Source organism: Pseudophryne corroboree, chromosome 8 (genome assembly GCF_028390025.1).
Source record: "Pseudophryne corroboree isolate aPseCor3 chromosome 8, aPseCor3.hap2, whole genome shotgun sequence".
NCBI lineage: Eukaryota > Metazoa > Chordata > Amphibia > Anura > Myobatrachidae > Pseudophryne > Pseudophryne corroboree.
Window position 1 is genome coordinate 163,392,995 of NC_086451.1, and position 14,635 is coordinate 163,407,629.

Genomic DNA, 14,635 nt, shown 5'->3' on the forward strand with positions numbered 1-14,635 from the left:
TATTATGAATGCGCTGCAGGTGACGTATAAGGGAGGATGTTCCGAGGTGGTTAACGTCCTTACCCCTACTTATTACAGCTTGACAAAGGGAACACACGGCTTGACACCTGTTGTCCGCATTTCTGGTGAAATACTTCCACACCGAAGAGCTGATTTTTTTGGTATTTTCACCAGGCATGTCAACGGCCATATTCCTACCACGGACAACAGGTGTCTCCCCGGGTGCCTGACTTAAACAAACCACCTCACCATCAGAATCCTCCTGGTCAATTTCCTCCCCAGCGCCAGCAACACCCATATCCTCCTCATCCTGGTGTACTTCAACACTGACATCTTCAATCTGACTATCAGGAACTGGACTGCGGGTGCTCCTTCCATCACTTGCAGGGGGCGTGCAAATGGTGGAAGGCGCATGCTCTTCACGTCCAGTGTTGGGAAGGTCAGGCATCGCAACCGACACAATTGGAGTCGGACTCTCCTTGTGGATTTGGGATTTCGAAGAACGCACAGTTCTTTGCGGTGCTACTGCTTTTGCCAGCTTTAGTCTTTTCATTTTTCTAGCGAGAGGCTGAGTGCTTCCATCCTCATGTGAAGCTGAACCACTAGCCATGAACATAGGCCAGGGCCTCAGCCGTTCCTTGCCACTCCGTGTGGTAAATGGCATATTGGCAAGTTTACGCTTCTCCTCCGACAATTTTATTTTAGGTTTTGGAGTCCTTTTTTTACTGATATTTGGTGTTTTGGATTTGACATGCTCTGTACTATGACATTGGGCATCGGCCTTGGCAGACGACGTTGCTGGCATTTCATCGTCTCGGCCATGACTAGTGGCAGCAGCTTCAGCACGAGGTGGAAGTGGATCTTGATCTTTCCCTAATTTTGGAACCTCAACATTTTTGTTCTCCATATTTTAATAGGCACAACTAAAAGGCACCTCAGGTAAACAATGGAGATGGATGGATTGGATACTAGTATACAATTATGGACGGGCTGCCGAGTGCCGACACAGAGGTAGCCACAGCTGTGAACTACCGCACTGTACTGTGTCTGCTGCTAATATATAGACTGGTTGATAAAGAGATAGTATACTCGTAACTAGTATGTATGTATAAAGAAAGAAAAAAAACCACGGTTAGGTGGTATATACAATTATGGACGGGCTGCCGAGTGCCGACACAGAGGTAGCCACAGCCGTGAACTACCGCACTGTACTGTGTCTGCTGCTAATATATAGACTGGTTGATAAAGAGATAGTATACTCGTAACTAGTATGTATGTATAAAGAAAGAAAAAAAAACCACGGTTAGGTGGTATATACAATTATGGACGGGCTGCCGAGTGCCGACACAGAGGTAGCCACAGCCGTGAACTACCGCACTGTACTGTGTCTGCTGCTAATATATAGACTGGTTGATAAAGAGATAGTATACTCGTAACTAGTATGTATGTATAAAGAAAGAAAAAAAAACCACGGTTAGGTGGTATATACAATTATGGACGGGCTGCCGAGTGCCGACACAGAGGTAGCCACAGCCGTGAACTACCGCACTGTACTGTGTCTGCTGCTAATATAGACTGGTTGATAAAGAGATAGTATACTCGTAACTAGTATGACTATAAAGAAAGAAAAAAAACCCACGGTTAGGTGGTATATACAATTATGGACGGGCTGCCGAGTGCCGACACAGAGGTAGCCACAGCCGTGAACTACCGCACTGTACTGTGTCTGCTGCTAATATAGACTGGTTGATAAAGAGATAGTATACTCGTAACTAGTATGTATGTATAAAGAAAGAAAAAAAAACCACGGTTAGGTGGTATATACAATTATGGACGGGCTGCCGAGTGCCGACACAGAGGTAGCCACAGCCGTGAACTACCGCACTGTACTGTGTCTGCTGCTAATATATAGACTGGTTGATAAAGAGATAGTATACTCGTAACTAGTATGTATGTATAAAGAAAGAAAAAAAAACCACGGTTAGGTGGTATATACAATTATGGACGGGCTGCCGAGTGCCGACACAGAGGTAGCCACAGCCGTGAACTACCGCACTGTACTGTGTCTGCTGCTAATATATAGACTGGTTGATAAAGAGATAGTATACTCGTAACTAGTATGTATGTATAAAGAAAGAAAAAAAAACCACGGTTAGGTGGTATATACAATTATGGACGGGCTGCCGAGTGCCGACACAGAGGTAGCCACAGCCGTGAACTACCGCACTGTACTGTGTCTGCTGCTAATATAGACTGGTTGATAAAGAGATAGTATACTCGTAACTAGTATGACTATAAAGAAAGAAAAAAAAACCACGGTTAGGTGGTATATACAATTATGGACGGGCTGCCGAGTGCCGACACAGAGGTAGCCACAGCCGTGAACTACCGCACTGTACTGTGTCTGCTGCTAATATAGACTGGTTGATAAAGAGATAGTATACTCGTAACTAGTATGTATGTATAAAGAAAGAAAAAAAAACCACGGTTAGGTGGTATATACAATTATGGACGGGCTGCCGAGTGCCGACACAGAGGTAGCCACAGCCGTGAACTACCGCACTGTACTGTGTCTGCTGCTAATATAGACTGGTTGATAAAGAGATAGTATACTACTAATATTATATATACTGGTGGTCAGGTCACTGGTCACTAGTCACACTGGCAGTGGCACTCCTGCAGCAAAAGTGTGCACTGTTTAATTTTAATATAATATTATGTACTCCTGGCTCCTGCTATAACCTATAACTGGCACTGCAGTGCTCCCCAGTCTCCCCCACAATTATAAGCTGTGTGAGCTGAGCACAGTCAGATATATATATACATTGATGCAGCACACTGGGCTGAGCAGTGCACACAGATATGGTATGTGACTGAGTCACTGTGTGTATCGTTTTTTTCAGGCAGAGAACGGATATATTAAATAAAACAAACAACTGCACTGTCTGGTGGTCACTGTGGTCGTCAGTCACTAAACTCTGCACTCTCTTCTACAGTATCACAGCCTCAGGTCAATCTCTCTCTCTCTCTCTCTCAACCCTAATCTAAATGGAGAGGACGCCAGCCACGTCCTCTCCCTATCAATCTCAATGCACGTGTGAAAATGGCGGCGACGCGCGGCTCCTTATATAGAATCCGAGTCTCGCGAGAATCCGACAGCGTCATGATGACGTTCGGGCGCGCTCGGGTTAACCGAGCAAGGCGGGAGGATCCGAGTCTGCTCGGACCCGTGAAAAAAACATGAAGTTCGTGCGGGTTCGGATTCAGAGAAACCGAACCCGCTCATCTCTAATAAAAGCTACTTTATGTATTTATTCATTAAAGTTTTTAAGTTGTATTTTACAACCATACAATGATATGATATATAATGTATCGTATAATAATTACATAATGTTGATGGCATTGAATTGTCTCTGCCTTGACTAGTGGCAGCAGCTTCAGCACTAGGTGGAAGTGGATCTTGATCTTTCCCTATTTTACCCTCCACCTTTTTGTTCTCCATTTTTTAATGTGTGGAATTATATGCCAGTAATATATCTGGAATTAGACGGTGGTAATGTCTGGAATTAGATACCACTAGATAGATACCAGATATCACTGCATACCCTCCAACATTTTACACACAAAAATTGGTACAAATTAGGAAAAGGGGCGTGGTCACGGGTAAAGGGGGCGTGGTCACGTCCCTTTTCCTATACTTTCAATGGAGGTTTGGAGAGCCAAAAATAGGTACAGACCATGAAAAAAAGGTACTGTACCTATTAAAAAGGTACAGTTGGAGGGTATGTCACTGTGACTGGAATGATGACATATGCACAGTGACAGGACACTACCACAGCACCCTACAGCAGCCATATGCGGCACAAGACACTGGAGTATTAGTAATGTACTGTAGTATACTGAGCACCACAAGACAATGAGCAGTGATACGGAGCACTGATGAGATTACTAGAACTGACACTGAGCAGCCAGATGCAGCACTGGACTATTAGTAATGTTCTGTAGTATACTGAGCACCACAATGCAGCACAAAACAATGGGCAGTGATACTGAGCACTGATGAGGATACTAGAACTGACACTGAGCAGCAAGATGCAGCACTGGACTATTAGTAATGTACTCTAGTATACTGAGCACCACAATGCAGCACAAGACAATGAGCAGTGATACTGAGCACTGATGAGGATACTACTGAGAACTGACACTGAGCAGGAGAGACACACTACAATTTCATCTTGCGCCTCTTTTTTTATTTATCTTTGCATCATGTGCTGTTTGGGGCTATTTTTTTAAGTGCCATCCTGTCTGACACTGCAGTGCCACTCCTAGATGGGCCAGGTGTTTGTGCTGCCCACTTGGGTCGCTTAGCTTAGTCAACCAGGGACCTTGGTGCAAATTTTAGGACTAAAAATAATATTGGGAGGTGTGAGGTGTTCAGAATAGACTGGAAAGGAGTAGAAATTATGGTTATTAAGCTTAATACTATAGGATCAAAATTACCCCCAAATTCTATGATTTTAGCTGTTTGAGGTTTTAAAAAAAAATCACCCGAATCCAAAACCCGAAAGGGTGGTTTTGCCAAAACGCGTCCGTATCCAAAACACAACTGCGGATCCGAAACCAAAACCAAAACATGAAACACGAAAAATGCCCGCTGCACATCTCTAGTTAGGGGAGAAGCATGTAGCCTTGTAGACTATGCACAGCTATATCTAGAAAAATATACGATCTAATCTTTAACCAACCAATGCAAGAAAGTATTTAATGTGAAAATACGAAACACTAGACTAATTGGAGGTGCGCCCTAAAGCAAATTACAATGTTAGGATTAGGGGGTTCGGAAAGACCTCTAGTGTATACACTACTATATACATTTTAAGATAGGAAGGTACAAATTACATATTCACATTGCATCTATGGGCTGGATTCAAATGTCCCTTTCCTCCCTCAATCGTGCCCGTCAGCAGCTATTCTAATGTTGCTGCCAACGGGTGCGACATGTTTATTTCAGCTCGCTACCCCCAGGGGAAACAAGCTGAAATGTGTGCAAAGAGACCCATTTGGGCAACCAAACGGTGTCTTTTCACGATCGCGCCCATTACTTTATTCAGGTTTAGGTGCTTTGTGCACCCAAACCAGAGTGTAATGGGCGCAATAATTGAGGGCATTTGAATTTCCCTTATATGTGTGTGTGTGATATACACACAGACACACATACTGTATTTCTTTATATAATGGACACCTCAGTTTCTATTCATTCATGTCCTGCCCCCTACTCTGTCAGACCCCTTCCCCTCTACTTTTCTGACCCCAAACGCCACTCATTCTTGTTGAGTGCTGGTGGGCCCATTCAGAATTTTGCTATGGGGCCCACAAAGGTCTAGTTACGCCACTGGGCAGGGTTATAGAGGAGGCGGTGCAAGGCATCCTGGGAACAGTCAAAGCTTTAGCCTGTTGGTGCCTTGGATCAACATCCAACTCTACACCCCGATGTTAGTGTAGTGCCTTTTGGGGTTTTACAGAAAGTTACAGGTTTTTTTAATTTAGTAAAATATGCCCCATTTTAAAGATAGGGCATTTAAATTTGTTGCACCTGTGCAGTACATAGCAGCCTGCAGGGCATGTACAGTGGCTTCATTTGGGTGCACATACATTGCCGGCTCCTGGTCGCAAACTGAAATTATTGTGTGTAAGTGGAATTAGCGGTGTTTATGTCATACAGGGGGGTGGGGGAGGTTTGTGGTTGGCGGGGGGCACGCTGTGCGATTATTATCCTGCATCTATACATACATGCGCTAACACCTGGACATACACTGATGTATCCACACCTAATATCCATACATACACGCCCTGACACCTGGACATACACCAACATTCCCACACCTGCATCTATACATACACATGCTGACACCTGGACATACACCAACATACAAGCACCTGCATCTATATATACACGCGCTGACAAATGGACATACACCGACGTACCCACACTTGCATCTATACATACATGCACTGACATCTGGACATACAAGCACCTGCATCTATACATACACGCGCTGACACCTGAACCTACACTGACGTTCCCACACCTGCATCTATACATACACATTCTGACACCTGGACATACACAGACGTACCCACACCTGCATCTATACATACACGCGTTGACACCTGGACGTACACTGACGTACACACACCTACATCTATATATGCATGGATGCAAATGTGGGTACGTCTGTATACGTCCAGTTGTTAGCATGTGTATGTATAGATGTTAGGTGTGGGTACATCAGTGTATGTCCAGGTGTCAGCACATGTATGTATAGATTCACATGTGGGTACGTTGGTGTACGTTTAGGGGTCAGCGTGTTTATGTATAGATGTTGGTGTGTGTATGTCAGTGTACGTACAGATATAGGTGTGTGTATGTATGTATGTATGTATGTATGTATGTATGTATATGTATAGAGGAAGGTGTGAGACATACATATAACACATACATGATAGATACATACATATATCACACACACGATAGATAGATAGATAGATAGATAGAACACATACATACAAGATAGATACATACATACATGATAGATACATATATACACACACATACGATAGATAGATAGATAGATAGATAGATAGATAGATAGATAGATATCACAAACATATATGATTCATACATATATCACACACACATACATGATACATACATGAGAAAGACCTGGGATGGTGATGAGGCCCGGGCCCCCTGCTGATGTTGCGTTGAGGAAGGCAGTGTTCCAGGGCGGATGCCAGTCGGGGAGAGCGCCGCGCAGCCCGGGAAAAATACTGCTGAGGAGCTACATCTGGAATAGCCCCAGGGAGGGAGAGTGTCACATGCCCCATCCTGCGCGGCACACTCTGCAGGCCTGCACATGGGAAGGGAGGTCTCTGGTAACACATACTCACCCTGCTGCTGAAGCCCCGCTGCTGTCCTCATCAGCGCTCTCCAGCGGGGAGCGGGGCCAGGATGAACCTCAACCTGTGAGAACTATCTTCATGATCAAGAGATCTCATATGCAAGATAAGTATGTGTTGGGAAAGGGCTGGGGAGGGCGGCTGCTCGGGCACACCCTCGTCAAGTTAAGGAGATTTAACTGAGGAAGCACAAGGGAACTCTCGTCTGAGGACAACAACTGCAGGGAGACCACATCTTTTCAGATGAACATGGGAGGGCGGAAGGCTGCCTAATACTGAAGCACCCTCAGACATTAAACCATATGCAACAACTATTGCAAGCATTCCTGGGGGAAGGTCTGCAGCAGACGGATTTGCATTCGGTGATGTCATCCAAGCAGTGGGCCAAAGTTGGCTGGAACCCTCATCTGTATATGAAAAGAGAAAAGGGGCATGCGGGGCATGGCGGTCTTTTGCGGCGCTTGGATAACCCCAAGTTTGCATTAAACACCCCCACCCTCCTTCGGTGTGGGGCTCATGTTGGCCATGCCCAAGCCCCTGAAGCATTCAAGCTGATTTCTTGCAGCAGCTGGGCACTGTAACAGCTTCAGAGCTGCTCTACAAGACAAGTAAAAGGGTGTGGGCCCTGCAGCACCACCGGTAGTTTGCATACACACATATATAGGACAGCATCTCTTATATGCCCCAGGGTCAATAAAATAGTATCCTTGTCTAGGCTATCCATCCCCTCAGATAAGGCATTTGTCCATGCCGCTACAGCACTACACACCCAGGTCGACGCAATTGCCGGTCTGAGTAAGGTACCTGAATGTGTATAAATGGACTTCAGGGTAATCTCCTGTTTGTGGTCAGCACACTCTTTGAGGGTAGCCGTATCCTGGGACGGGAGGGCTACCTTCTTGGATAAGCGTGTTAATGCTTTGTCCACCCTAGGGGAGGATTCCCATCGTAACCTATCCGTTGATGGGAAAGGATACGCCATAAGAATCCTTTTGGAAATCTGCAGTCTTTTATCTGGAGATTTCCAAGCTTTTTCACATAACTCGTTCAGCTCGTGTGAGGGGGGAAAGGTACCTCAGGCTTCTTTCCCTTGTACATATGTACCCTCTTGTCAGCGACAGGGGGTTCCTCTGTGATGTGCAAAACATCTTTTATTGCCATAATCATAAATCGAATGGATTTTGCCAATTTTGGCTGTAACTTTGCATCATCGTAATCGACACTGGAGTCAGAATCCGTGTCGGTATCTGTGTTAACAAACTGGGATAGTGGGCGCTTATGAGACCCTGACAGTCCCTGCAACATAGGATCAGGCATGGGTTGAGACCCTGACTGTCCCAAAGCTTCTGCCTTGTCTAATCTTTTGTGCAATGAGTTTACACTAGCATTTAAAACATTCCACATATCCATCCAATCAGCTGTCGGCGGAGACACCACATTCATTTGCTCCCGCTCCTCTCTAATATAGCCTTCTTCCTCAGACATGTCGACACACGTGTACCGACACACCACACACACAGGGAATGCTTTTTCTGAAGACAGTTTCCCCACAAGGCCCTTTGGAGAGACAGAGAGGGAGTATGCCAGCACACACCCCAGCGCTATATAACCCAGGAATAAAACAGTAACTTAATGTTTGCCCAGTAGTGCTGCTGTATGTAATTTGCGAATTATGTGCCCCCCCCCCCCTCTTTTCAACCCTCTTGTCTAACGTGGTATAAGCAGGGTAGAGTCCGGGGAGCTTCCTCTCAGCGGTGCTGTGGAGAAAAAATGGCGCTGGTGAGTGCTGAGGGAGAAGCCCCGCCCCCTCGGAGGCGGGCTTCTGTCCCGCTTAAACTGTAAAATTGGTGGGGGCTCATACATATATACAGTGCCCAGCTGTATATATGTTATATTTTTGCGAAAGAGGTTTATATTGCTGCCCAGGGCGCCCCCCCTGCGCCCTGCACCCTTACAGTGACCGGAGTATGTGAGGTGTATGGGAGCAAAGGCACACAGCTGCAGTGCTGTGCGTTACCTCAGTGAAGATCATGAAGTCTTCTGCCGCCTCTGAAGTCTTCTTTTCTTCTCATACTCACCCGGCTTCTATCTTCCGGCTCTGCGAGGGGGACGGAGGCGCGGCTCTGGGATGGACGGCGAGGGTGAGATCCTGCGTACCAATCCCTCTGGAGCTAATGGTGTCCAGTAGCCTAAGAAGCAGGACCTTGCAACTCAGAGAGTAGGGCTGCTTCTCTCCCCTCAGTCCCTCGATGAGGGAGTCTGTTGCCAGCAGTGCTCCCTGAAAATTAAAAACCTAACAAAATACTTTCTGTCAGAAAGCACAGGAGAGCTCCTGAAAAGCACCCAGTCTCCACTGGGCACAGTATCAAACTGAGGTCTGGAGGAGGGGCATAGAGGGAGGAGCCAGTGCACACCCAGAACTAAAGTCTTTCTTAAAGTGCCCATGTCTCCTGCGGAGCCCGTCTATCCCCATGGTCCTTACGGAGTCCCCAGCATCCTCTAGGACTTTAGAGAAAATAGGATTTTAATACCTACTGGTAAATCCTTTTCTCTTAGTCCGTAGAGGATGCTGGGCACCCGTCCCAGTGCGTACTGTGTCTGCAGTTATTAAATGGCCCTTAACTCCAGAACATTTATGTGGAGACAACTTTCCTGACTTGACCATCTTCCTTGGATGTTTTCCCCCTGTGTGACTGCTCCCCAGCCTCGGAGGGTTGCATCCGTGGTCCCTAGGATCCCGTCCTGGATCCCAAACCATCGCCCCTCTAGGTGGTGAGAACTGTGCAGCCACTAATGGAGTGAGATTCTGGTCTTGGAAGACAGGATTATCCTCCGGTGCATGTGTAGGTGGGATCCGGACCACTTGTCCAACAGGTCCCACTGGAACACTCTGGCATGGAGCCTGCCAAACTGAATGGCCTCGTAGGCCGCAACCATCTTCCCCAGCAACCGAATGCATTGATGGATTAACACTCTTGCTGGTTTCAGAATTTGTTTGACCAGACTCTGGATCTCCAGAGCCATTCCACTAGAAGAAAACCTCTTCTGTGTCCAGTATCACTCCCAAAAACAACAACCGCGTCATTAGGATATCGGATTTTTCTGTATTTTGGAATAATTGCATACCATAACGAGATATTATGGTGATGGGACCTAAATCTAAGCACAGAATGCATTTATGTTTCATATATACCATATACACACAGCCTGAAGGTCATTTTAGCCAATATTTTTTATAACTTTGTGCATTAAACAAAGTGTGTGTACATTCACAGAATTCATTTATGTGTCATATACACCTTATACACACAGTCTGAAGTTCATTTAATACAATATTTTTAATAACTTTGAGTATTAAACAAAGTTTGTGTACACTGAGCCATCAAAAAACAAAGGTTTCACTATCTCAGTCTCACTCAAAAAAGTCCGTATTTCGGAATATTCCGTATTTCGGAATATTTGGATATGGGATACTCAACCTGTATTACTTTTTTCTGCTACTGGTTCTTTACCTATGCAAACAAGCATCTGACTTGCCTTTCCTATTGCTTTGTTACATTGCTCACCTGAAATAGTAATACTTAGATAGCTTTCCTCTTGCCATTATAATGCCCTTAATATTATAGTTAGCCTTTGTATTTTTGAGACGTGTATGATTTTGCATTTTTTGGCATTAAATGTTGCCATGTTCTTGACCATTCCTCTAGTCCAGGGGCGGAACTGCCAGAGACAACGGAGTCAGTTGCCGCCGGGCTCCAGCCCTAAAGGGGCTTCCTCCATTGCCCTCCGGCTGTTACGTGCCCTTCCTACTAAATAGACAAAGGCGCTACCAGCAGGGTCTCGCAGTTTGTACATTCCATGCCGTAACACCCTTCTTTCCACCTTTTTAAAGACCCAGCCCAGCAGCCTCGCCGCTGCCACCACCGCTAGCTGCAGCACTGCCAGCGGTGGGGTGCCCCTGCTTCTTCTCACACCACAGATAGCTGGGCAGCACTGCAACTGCCTGCCTGATTGCTCCGCCCCCTTCCGGCTCCCAAGCACCTCTGCTGCCCAGTGATCCAGGAGCCTGCTGCTAGGAAGAAGTGGCCGAGCTTCAGCAAGCGAGTCTGGACACTGGCGGAGGAAGCCATGATAACCAGATAATGGGGAGTGGAGAGCCAGTTCCAAGGTAATACTTTATACAGCTGGTTGAGATCCTGGTCGGTGGATATGGATTCCAAGAAAACCCTGGAGGTGCTTCCTTTCAAGGGAGACACTCTCTTTGGAGAAGACCTCAATAAGATTGTAGCTGATCTGGCTACCGCTAAAACAGCTTGCCTACCTAGTATGACTCCTACCACGCAGAAGGCTAAAAGTACTTTCCCTTGGCCCTTTCATCCTCAAGGTAAAGCGTACCCAAGGTCAGGCATACCCAAAGCAAGCTCATGCTTCCAGACCTGCCAAGCCCAGACTGAAGCAAGCCTGGGCTGCCCATCAGCCTGCTTCCAAAACGGACAAGCCTGCCGCATGACGGTGCAGGCCTCCCTCTGGGGGATCCCAGGGTGGGGGGCCCGACTTCTAGGTTTGGCATAATTCTAAGCTGGAGAATTCTGTTTGGAGCTCACCTTGTACTTTGTGAAGAAATAATCAGCATTGTGGCTGAGCAGATACATGTAGTGTGTGGCTGCAAACTGCATGGATCTGCTGCGTTGTAATGCTGATACTTTTTTTTTCAAAGTACCAATAGCTTCATATAATGTTCACAATTTTTATGCAGGATCAAATAGCTCAATAGGTAGGGTGTTTGATTAGAATTCAACAGGTTATAGGTTTGAATCCTGGGTATGGTAGTTTGAGATGTGTTATTTAATAAAGTATGTTGTTCTGACTGCCGGCATCCTATCACCTGGGATATCATACTAAATAAATGGAGTTGATCAATTTTTTTTTATTTTTTTTTTAAACTAGGGACAATTTCCAGATACTTTTCTTTATAACTGAGATTGCCCCCTGGAACTTCACATCAGTTGACAACTATGCATGAGTGGGCAGTGCTTGCTCTGGATCTGCCCACCCATTTATGTGCCGTCATAAAAGAAAGCACAACTGACAGTTATCCTGGGCGTACACTACACAATTATCTGTCAGGCTATCTATCCAGTCTGGATGGATGGAATGAAAATCTGGTAATGTATAGGAGCAAATGTCAATTAACCATTTGCTCCCAAACACTAGAAAAGTGGTCAAAAATGGTCATTACACAAATTGGTTAAACCCAAAATTTAACCAATTTGTTTAGGGGACCATTTTTGTCCATTTTCTAGTGTTTGAGAGTAAATCGTTGATGGTCATTTGCTCACATAGATAACCGGATTTCTATTCCAACCAGCCAGTGTTGGAGATATGGTCTGCCAGATTACATAATGCATACCAGAGCCATAACTAGACTTTTTGGTGCCCTGTGACAGATAATTATATGCCCCCCCCCTCCCCATTTTTGCAATATGGACAAAAGGCGCATGCCTTGTGGGGAAGGGGCATAACAAGATTGGTCTCAGAGAAAGCACATGAGATATGAAGATATATCTAGTATACTTGACACTCAATGGTTTGTGGTATTGCCGGGGTGCCCTCCTTAAATGCATATACAGTCACACATGGCGTGTTTGTGCAAATGGCATATCAGCAGTCAGCACTAACTGGTGACATGCCATTTGTACAAGTAAGCCATGTGTGACTAGTATATAAACATACTTTATTAAATAACACCTCAAACTATCATACCCAGGATTCAAACCTATAACCTGTTGAATTCTAATCAAATACCCTACCCATTGAGCTACTTGATCCTGCATCTATTCTAACCTCCAAAAACAGATTCAGTTGCATTTTCCAGCGTGTTTTGTTTGCGCCTTTGCAAATGTCTTACATCGACAAACTTATTTAGTACTATTTTGCAAATAGGGTTACATTGTCGCAACATTGTGTTCCCTAATTGCTTGATTTTTTTAAATGCAACAATTGATAAAGACACCTGATAATTGCTCTGTGGAGTCTTATTTTGTGTCTACTTCTTATCTACATTTAATTCCCTACCTCTAATCAAGGCATTTTTAAATGCTTGGGGCTGCCAGGACGTGAGGCCTACCTAGACTTTAGATCTGAATTTGAATGTACTTGTGAACTAACTTAATTTCCTACTTCTAAATTCATTCCTAAATTCACTACTTACATTAATCCTGTAGTTGGGCATTTTGAGCCTTCAATTGTGGGCATTGTTTTGTGTCCAGACCAGCAGCTGGTGGTGTGCATTTGCTGGAAAGGCATCGAAGACCTCCGATATGCTGCATCTCCTGATGTGTGTCTCCCTCAAGTGGCTGTCAGCAAATGCATGCTAGACACCCCATTCCAAGCTGATTGTGACATCACGGAACATGCATCATAGAACAGGCATGCTAGAATATGGGTCTTCAACCTGCGACCCTCCAGCTGCTGTGGAACTACATATACCAGCATGCCCTGCCTCAGTTTTAGCATACCTTAATAGCAAAACTGTGGCAGGGCATGCTGGGATGTGTAGTTTCACAGCAGCTGGAGGGCCACAGGATGAAGACCCATGTGCTAGAGCCAAGCCGCAGGTACATTGAATGCTAGCAAGCTGAATGTTTAAATCATTTTTGTTCCGCAGCATTCCAATGCGGAAGATTCCATGGAACCAGAGATTATTCCATTGAGAAGGACATGCTGCCTGGATGACTGCACTGTGCAAATTAAATCACGGAGCCAGTTGGCTTGTGGGTGGCTCTGGTGACTGGGTGGTTGGGTGGGCGGTGTGTCGGAGGTGGAGCACATGCAAATGAATGTGTATCATCCAGCTAGTGAGAGTGAAAACTCATGCAGGAGTGTGCCTGCTTGTCAGTGGGTTATGCACCTTGCCAGGCGTCAAATCTACATGGAGCAGCTGGAGGGGACAAGAGCAGGTTTGCAAAATATAGATAGAAGAGCATATATGCTGGCGCATTCTCCATGATTGTGTCAGCTTATGTTTTGGTGCACTGCACTTTCCTTCACTAAGTTTTAGCCATTTTGGTTAAATGCAAGTGTAGTTGCTTCTCGCCCTTTTGGCTGTGATCTTGTATCGTGGTTGAAGAGTCTGCTGGAGGGATTGTTTTCTTCATTGGCGAGAGACTGAAGATATTCCAGGATGGAAGGCTTGGGAACACTATCCGTTTTTCAGTTGTGGAAGAGTTGAAAGACCGGATTGGACTACATTCTATAGTAAAGGATATCTTTGTATTTATTAATCCTCCCTTTATATGTGTCTGTCTTTCAATAAAGCTTCGGGCTTGTGATTCCCTCACCCTCTTACACTCCACACACATAGCCTTATTAACTGTTGTATTATTGTATTGTTTAAATGTATAGTGCAGTTCATGATTTATAGTGTAGGCTGGCCTGTGCTGTAGTTCTTGAACTGTACTATACCGACAGCATTTGTATTGTGTTTTGGCTGTGCTGCAAAACGGTACTTATGTGTGTAATGTTTATGTATGTTTTTTTGCTTCTTTATGTCAATAAAGACTGCTTTTTCAATCCAATATCTGAAAACAATCAATGTTTATCTTTGATGGCAATAGAAGTGGTATGATATTTGCTGCTTTTGAAAGGCAATATCTGATATGTCCCCTATCTGGGA